Source organism: Sarcophilus harrisii, chromosome 1 (assembly GCF_902635505.1).
Source record: "Sarcophilus harrisii chromosome 1, mSarHar1.11, whole genome shotgun sequence".
NCBI classification, from domain to species: domain Eukaryota; kingdom Metazoa; phylum Chordata; class Mammalia; order Dasyuromorphia; family Dasyuridae; genus Sarcophilus; species Sarcophilus harrisii.
The window spans coordinates 624679197-624688218 of record NC_045426.1 but is presented as its reverse complement, the minus strand read 5'-3'; the positions used below and the strand labels follow the sequence as shown (position 1 = coordinate 624688218).

The 9022-nt window shown below is 34.3% G+C and overlaps 1 non-coding gene across 1 annotated transcript; it reads right to left on the bottom strand.

The window, feature by feature from the left end:
• Window positions 1-311: 311 nt before the first annotated feature.
• Window positions 312-439, bottom strand: LOC111719139. Its single transcript, XR_002769414.1, has one exon. It is a non-coding gene; the product is annotated as a U6atac minor spliceosomal RNA (small nuclear RNA).
• Window positions 440-9022: the final 8583 nt, after the last annotated feature.

The window sequence follows — 9022 nt, the reverse complement described above, 5'->3', positions numbered from 1 at the left end:
ATTATATACCATATATGTAGTGGGGGTTAATTGTAAAAGTAAGTTGCTGGAGGAGATAAGAAAGCATGACATAAAAGACCTTGGTGAGGAAAAGTGGCATCTTTTCATCAGATACAGGATTAAAGAAAAGGAAATCCTTTGACCATTTATCAATTGGAGAATGGCTTGATTTCTTATAAATTTGAGTCAATTCTCTATATATTTTGGAAACTAGGCATTTATCAGAACCTTTGAGTGTAAAAATGTTTTCCCGGTTTATTGCTTTCCTTCTAATCTTGTCTGCATTAGTTTTGTTTGTATAAAAACTTTTTAATAAAATATGGTTAGATGCCGCGGAGTAGGTGGCAATGCCTTAACTGTATATGTGTTGTAAAGGCTGCTAGGACCTCTTCCATCCTTATCAAGGGGAGTGCTAGCCTTCTCTCCTTTCATACAACATGACTGTGAGGTTTTTATACCCTGATACATGGTCAGTTTTTGTGTAGGTTTCATGTACCACCAATAAAAAAAAAATTATTCCTTTTTGCCCCTATTCAATTTTCTCCAAAGGGCTAACATGTAATGACCGTGTTAGTATTGAGGATACGTTAGAATCAGCTGGAATCAGGATAAGCAAAAGTCCTTGATCTTTATTCTTTGTGGACATGAACTGAATGCCCACACGAAGTGAGAGAGATCTCAACATGAATCTGGACAGGAATCACTCTGGCTTTCTCACTCCACCCTCTTTTCCCTTCTCCAAATCTCTCTATAGGCCAACAGATCGAGCCAGCACTGAATGGTGGGGCAGACCATTTTCCAAGCAAATTCTAATAGATTATTGTCCAATTGGTAATTAGACTTAAGTGCTTGGATCTCAGTGCATCTGCTCAGTTTCAGCCCATTACAATAACATATGTAACTTTTCCGAAATTTTATTTAGCTCTTTCACTTCTTTCTGGTTTATTTTGTGGCTAGGTTTATCTAGTTATTATACAGGGACATTGAGTTCCCCAATGTTTTGCTACTGACCAAACTTCCCTCCATCTGCCCTTCCCTTTTACAATCCCCCCCCATTTCTTATACCTTTCTCCTTCTACTTCTGTTCTCCCTTCTATTATCTCCCTTTTCTTTCTCCTTTCTCTGTCTACTTTCCTATAGGATAAGACAAGTTTCTATATTAAGCGAAATATGTCTAATATTCTTTCTGAGCAAAATCTGATGAGATTAAAGTTCATGCAATGTTCATGACTCTCTTCTTTCTTTCAATTGTAATAAGTCTTTTTTTGACTCTCCACGTGATATAATTTACCCGATTTTACCTCCCCTTCCCTCTTCTCCCAGTACAACCCCTTCTCTACCCATATTTTCTTTTTTATATCATCACAATAGTCAAATTATACCTATACCCTCTAAGTATACCCTTAATGAAGATACCGTTCTCAAGAGTTAAACATGTCATATTACCATATAAGAATGGATGGAAATATTTTAATCTTGAAAAAACATAGGTTTTTTACCTTCCCTTTTTTTCTTTTTTATGCTTCTTTTGACCTCTCTATTTGAAGAGCAAATATTCTGTTCAGCTCTGGTCTTTTCATCAAAAATAAACAAAAATCTCCTATTTCATTGAATGTCTATATTTCCCCCTGAAAGATAATGCTTAATTTTGCTGGATAGTTGATTCTTGGCTGTAGTCCAAGTTTCTTGCCCTCTGGAATATTCTATTTCAGTACCTTATATCTTTTAAAATGGAAGCTGCTAGGTCCTGGATAATACTGATTGTGGCATCTTGATATTTGATTTTTTTTTCCCTGGCTGCTTGTGTATTTTCTCCTTGCTCTGATATTTTGAAATTTACCTACAATATTTCTTTGTATTTTTATTTTGAGGTATGTTTCAGGAGATGTTTGGTGGATTCTTTTAATGGCTATTTTACCCTCTAGTTATAGGACATCAGGGCAATTTTCCTTGCTGATTTCTTGAAAGATGTTGCCTAAGCTCTGTTTTCATCATGGTTTTCAGGTAGTCCAATAATTCTTAGATTGGCTCTCCTGAATGTATTTTCTAAGTCAGTTGTTTTGCTGATAAGGTATTTTACATTTTCTTCTTTTTTTTCATGTTTAAAATTTTGTTTGACTGATTTTTGATGTCTCATTGACTCATTTGCTTCCATTTGCTTAATTTTGATTTTTAATGAATTATTTTCTTCAATTAGCTTTTTATATCCTTTTGCATTTGGCCAATTGAACTGTTAAATGAGTGGCTTTGTTCACTGGATTTTTTCCATTTCAGAAATTCTTTCTCCATTTCACCAAAACTATTCTTTAAGGAATGACTTTCTTCAGATAACTTCTGTTTTCTTTTCTAAACTCTCTTGCAAAGTTTTCATTTCCTTTCCCCATTTTTCTTCTAATTCTCTTTTAAGATCCTTTTAAAATTTTTCTAAGAAGCATTATAAGATGGAGACCAATTTATATCATTCTTTGAGGCTTCATCTGGAGATGTTTTGCCTTTAGTGTCCTCAGAGTTTGAGGTCTATTCTTCCTGTCTCCCTAATATCTATTTATCTATGATCAGTGCTCTTTTTGCTTTTTTTTTTTTTTTTCCTTTTGCTCATTTTTAAAGGTTGAGATCTGATCTTAGGACAAAGGAAAGTTGCTTCCTCTACAGATGACAGCAGCTTCATACTGCCCTGGTGTTGGTGCTTCTGACTTCCCTCCTGTGCTGGGTGGGCATGACCAAGTCCCACATTTTGCTGGTATTCAGGACCTCACTATTTGCCTTCTGTAGTTGCATTGGAGGTCTCTCAGTTAGTCTTCTGATCCACTGGCTTCTGAATCAAGACAGAGTAGTAAACACATCTTTATTTTGGCTTTGAGCCTTTCTGTGTATTCCCCCAGAGCACAAAAGCCTCTGTATTCTGGATATCTCTCTCTATACTGTACTATGTTGCATTGTGCCTGGACTGGCCTGCAAATGCCTCTCCCCGTTGCCATATTGAGACAGACCTTTCCTAAAGTTCTTCCAAAATATCTTCTGCTGGAAATTTTTTACACTTCAAATATTTGTGAGTTCTGTCACTCCAAAATCCATTCAGAGGTTTGATCTGGTGCTGATCTGAGGGAGTATAAAAGAGCTCAGACAATGATCTACCATCATCTTGGCTCTGCCCCTGTGAATTGTACTTTTAAAGGAGTTGTTTTATTCATTGGGTCTTTTTCCCCCCATTTCACCAGTTCTATTTTTGAAGGAATTATTTTTTTTTCCATTTCACCAAATATGTTTTTCTAAGAAGGTGTTTTCTTCTATATATAATATGTATTTTTTTTTTCCATTTCATCAAATGTGTTCTTTTAAGGAGTTGCTTTTCTCAGTCAATTTCTGTATTTCCTTTTCTGAACTTTCCTGCAAAACTCATTTTCTTTCCTTATTTTTCTTCCAACTCTCTTTTTCATTTTTAAAAAAAATTAATTAATTAATTTATTTTTAATACACATTGCTTTATGAATCATATTGGGAGAGAAAAATCAGAACAAAAGGGAAAAATCATGGGAGAGATAAAAAACAAAACAGAAGAAAATGAGCATTGTATGTCTTGATTTATATTCAATTTCCATAGTTCATTTTCTGGATACAGACAACATTTTCTATCCAAAGGCTATTGGGATTACCTTCAATCAATGAACCACTGAAAACAACCAAATCTTTCATAGTTGATAATCGTACATTCATGTTGTTACTGGGGCAATGTATTCTAGTTTCCCTCAGCATCAGTTCATATAAACCTTTCCAGGCCTTTCCAAAGTCAGTTGTTCATAAATTTTTAGAACAACAATATCCCATTACCTTCATATACCATAACTCATTCAATTATTTCCCAATTGATGAGTATCTACTCATTTTTCAATCCTTTCCTAGCACAAAAGAACTGCTATAAATATTTGTGCATATGTGGGTCCTTTTCCCTCTTTTATGATTTCCTTGGGATACAGACCTAGTAATGGCACTGCTGGGTCAAAGAGTATGCACAGTATTAAATCGCTTTGAAAATAGTTCCAAATTGCTCTCCAGAATGGTTGGATCTTTTCACAACTCCATTATGCATTTTTCCCCAGTTCTCCCACATCCATTCCAACATGTGTCATTTTCTTTTCTTGTCATCTTAGCCAATCTAAGATATGTGAGGTTGTTTTAATTTTAAAGTTGGTTTAATTTTAATTTCTCTAATCAAGAGTGAATTAGAGCGTTTTTATATGACTATAAATGGCTTTAATTTTGTCACCTGAAAATTGTCTGTTTGTGTTCTTTGACCATTTATTAATTAGGAAATGACTTATAAATTTGACAGAGTTCTTTATATATTTTAGAGAGGAGACCTTTATCAGAAACACTGGCTGTAAACCTTTTCCCTTTAGCTTTGTACTTCTTTTTTTTGTTTTGTTTTGTTTTTTGTTTTTTGTTTTTTGCTGAGGCAATTGGGGTTAAGTGATTTGCCCAGAGTCACACAATTAAAAAGTGTTAAGTGTCTGAGGCCAGACTTGAACTTAGGTACTCCTGACTTCAGGGCTGGTGCTCTCTCCACTGTGCCATCTAACTGCCCCTATACTTTTAAATCTTGTTTCTGTTAGTTTTGTTTGTGCAAACCCTTTTTAATTTAATGTAATCAAAGTTGTTCATTTTGCTTTTTAAATTATTCTTTAGTTCTTCTTTGGTCTTAAATTTCTCCCTTCTCCAAGTATCTGATAGATAAACTATCCCTTGCTCTCCTAATTTGCTTATATTATCATGTACCTTTATACCCAACTCATGTACCCATTTTGATTTTATTTGCCCTCTTTAGTTGTGTTGGAAGACTCATGGCTAGTCTGCTGATCTACTGGCCTTCTGAACCAGGACAGAGTAGCCAACATTGTATTTTGGCTGAGCCTCCCATTATATGGGGTTTCTCTTCCCTCAGGACTCCCTGTGCTGCACCTGTACAGGGGTCCAGTCACCTGCTCAATTAAGACAGACTTTCCTAAAGTTCTTCCAATATATCTCCTACTGGAAATTTGTTATACTTCAAATATTTGTGAGTTCTGTCACTCCAAAATCCATTCAGAGGCTTGATCTAGTGTTGATTCTGAGGAAAGCCAGGAAGACCTCAGGCAAAGTCCTGTCTACTTTCCACCATTTTGGCTCCTCCCCTAGCATTGTCAATATAAAAGAATTTTATATAACATTTAGAATAATTTCTATATTTTACATGAGGAAATTAAGACCCAAAGATTTTAAGGATCTTGCCTAAATTATAGAGCTAGTAAATAACAGAATTAGGATTTGAACTTGGATTCAAGATCAATTTCAGCATTCTTTTAAATATACAGTTACTGTCACTTTTTAAGAGAGAAGTGACTTGGAATATTCCTTACAAGGATTGTAATAGAGATTCAACTAAAAAGAGTACTTTAAAAGATAATTCAAACCCAGTTGTGATCTGGTAGCAAACTTGTGATGTACCTACTACTATGACTTAAGACATGAAGGGCAATAGGATGAGGGAACCAAATTTTTCAAGAATTTTGGAAAGAATACATCTGATGCAATGCATAGTGTGATTCTGAGGGAAACAGAAATTTAAAGAGTGAAATAGCATTAAATGAATAATGTATCTCTGAAGATCAATGACCTGAAACTGATTCTGATAGTAGTAGGAAAAATGTTAGTGAGTCTACAGAGACAGACTTAGAAAGTAATCAGAAATGACATACCAATTGTCTCAAATCTACTATTTTTGCATCTCATACAATAAAACACAATAAAATCCTCTGACCAAATCTTCAAATGAATATTCAAAAAGCCATAATGCAGAAGATGATAATAGGAGGAAAGTTCCTTACTGGTCAACTTTGGTGCAGAATTCTATTTCAGAGAATAGTGTTGAAGAGGAAATGACTCAGGGGTTGGAAAATGGACAGGTAGAAGAACCAGAAGGAAAACTTATCAAAAGATTCCTTTCAGAATAGAAGATGTTCATCATAATTTGCAAGACACAGCACAGACTGAAAAGGGGACAAACAGAAAATGTTCTGAATAAAAAATTTTGAAAGATTCTGAAGTAGCAACTAGTTCAAATACTAATCCCAAATGTGACTCAAATTTGAAAACAGAAAGTGATTCAGACACTGCCTATAGTGATAAAATAAAAACAAAAAAGAGAAACAGGAATAGAAAAGCAAATGTCACTAGAAGAGGTGATAATAATTTTAAAAGTAACTTATCTAAACCAATGGGATTACCAAGGAAAAATAAATGAAAAAGGTTAAAGTTGGTTGATAATGACTGAAATGATTTGGACTGTGCAAAAACTTAAAAAGCTCCATGACATTCAAAAAACTCCCACGAAATCAGGATAAAGAACTATAAGATATAATTATTGGGATGAGGATAGGATGTTAGATGTAGAAAATGTTTTTGAGATAGATGATTGTACCTTATGACCTTGAGGGAAAAAGTTCATTACTTTAAAGGAATTGAGCTGGGATTTATGGTGCAAATTGGCTATTCTAATGAATTTTTTTTTGGGGGGGGGTTTATAACTCAGGGAATATATTTACGTTTTTCTATGAAAAATTTATGAATGTGACTAAGTTATGACTGTCCTTTTCCTTATTTTTCCTTGACCTTACTTAGATAGCAGCATTTAGCACAGGTACAAAATAAGCTGTGTTTTGGGTAGCTCTCAATTTTGACTCTATATGACTATATAACAAGAGTTTAAAATCTATTTTATGTCTATTAACACTAGACAACTAGCTAATATTAAATGGTTGATCATTATTTTCACCTTAGCAAGTTAATACTTTTCATAGTTACTACTTTTTAGAATTCTTAAGTAAGAAAAAAAAAAATACATCTGATGGATTAAATTATAAAGTCAAGATTAGAAAGGAAGGAAACTGATGCCAGAACAGGTATAATGACTAGGAGAGAAATAGGGCATGGAAAGAATGAAGGTTATGGAGAGGATAAATATCAGCTTTAAGAGTTATGAAGTACAAATTGTTCTTTCTCTCATGCTGCTAAATACTTGGGCCCAGAGGAGTTAGCTTAGTCCTTCCTCTTCCCTGTCACCTAATAATTCCCACTACTGACACAAACTTTTAACCTCTCCTTTTTTGAATTTCATTCCTTCAAAATATATTACTTTGTATAGATCCTTTTCACTGTTATCTCATAGACTCTCTCCATTCTAAATTATTTTACTCCCAAGGTCCAAGCCATTCTCTCCACTCCAACCCTTATTTCACATTTGGTAATTTAAATACACATGTTGCTTCCCTTCAAACATTCTGGCCTGCCAGTTCAGTTATGAGCTGGTTCTCAGAATTGATTTCTTCATTCTGCTTCAATCATCTCAAGTAGGGGTCATACCATAACTCTCACTCTTTCATAACTATCTCCCCATGACCTTAAACTCTTAAATTTCTTTTTTCCCCATAAACCTTTGTCCTTAATTATCTACCTTTGTCTTACTTCTAAGCTTATTATTTGAACTCAACACATCTAATATTTCCAGCCATACTTGTTTTCCCATATCAATTTGCATGCACTGACCTCATTTCCCTTTTGCCATAGTCTTGAGTACAACAGGTTCACTGAGACACTGTCTTGTAGCTTCAAATTCCTTTCCATTTTTTCTAGTAGAATTCATGCTGTACCAGTTCTTTATCCTAGGTTATCTTTACCACTCACAGTTTCTACTTTGGTGTTACTAAATTCTCTGTGAGAAAAATGTAATTGTGAGAAATATGTATGTAATATTTAACATGTATTGGACTACCTGCCATTTAGGGGATGGGATTGGGGGAAGGAGAGGAAATTTTGGAACAGAAAGTTTGCAAGGGTCAATGTTAAAAAATTACCCAGGCATATGTTTTGTAAATAAAAAGTTATATTATAAAAAAGGAAAACAATATTTTTATTTTCCCCAGTCATAGGAATTATGTTTTTGAAGATCATCATACATAATAGATTAATGAGGTCTTACTGAATGGAATTTTACAGTATAATAAAATTATATTTCCAAAGCCAAAAATAAGAAATATGCATGTTACAACTTTATGTTATTTCCTGTTACTTGTCCTTGATGCTACTTAGAAATCCTTTTATTCTCAAATTGACTATTACATTCCTCGAGAGCAGCTGTTTAAATCTTCTCCACTAGCTACCTACATCTTTTGAAAACATTTCTTTCTCAGTAGAGGGGTTTCTTTATGTCCCCTGCTTCACAGGTAAAATCCTCTTCACATTTTTTCCATATGCTTCTTCTTCAGTAAGTCTCTTGTTTTTCTCCCTCTATTTCTTTTATTTCATCCCCTTCCTTCTCGTCTAAGAACTTGCCCCAGTAATCAATCTCATCCTCTCTGTTATTTTCAATCTCTCTCCTTCTACTGCCACCTTACCCAATGCCAACAAACATACCTGTGTCGTACTGCTAAATCTACTACTAAATTCAACTACTAAAGTTGTTACCCTGCCATCCTCTCAAATTATCTTTCTAGCCTTTATTCCATTTCATTAGGTTCCTTGAGATATTATAAAGAAAGGCAATGGCCTCCACTTCATCATCACCTGTTTCCTTCTCAAGCCCTACAATTGGTCTATTGAAATCCTTTTCTAATGTTACCAAAAATCTTTAAACTATTAATTCCAGTGCTCTTTTTTGTTTTTTGTTCTTTACTTTTCTGGAGGGTTTTTTTTTAAAGCACTTTTGATGACTTTCTGTTTTTAGATATTCTCTTCTCCACTGGATTCCACGACACTTCTTGTTCTCCTCTTGTTTGTCCATTTGATATTTCATATTGTAATTTCCTGGATCATCATCTTTCTCCTGGGTGTTTCATCCTCAAGACAATGTTCTGGGATCATTTATCTGCTTTACACACTTTCTTTCTCCTCTTGGTGGTCTCATTATTTCCTATTTGTTCAATTATCACCTTCATGTGCATGACTTTCAAATTTGCACATACAGCTTTCACCATCCTGCTGAAGTTTAGTT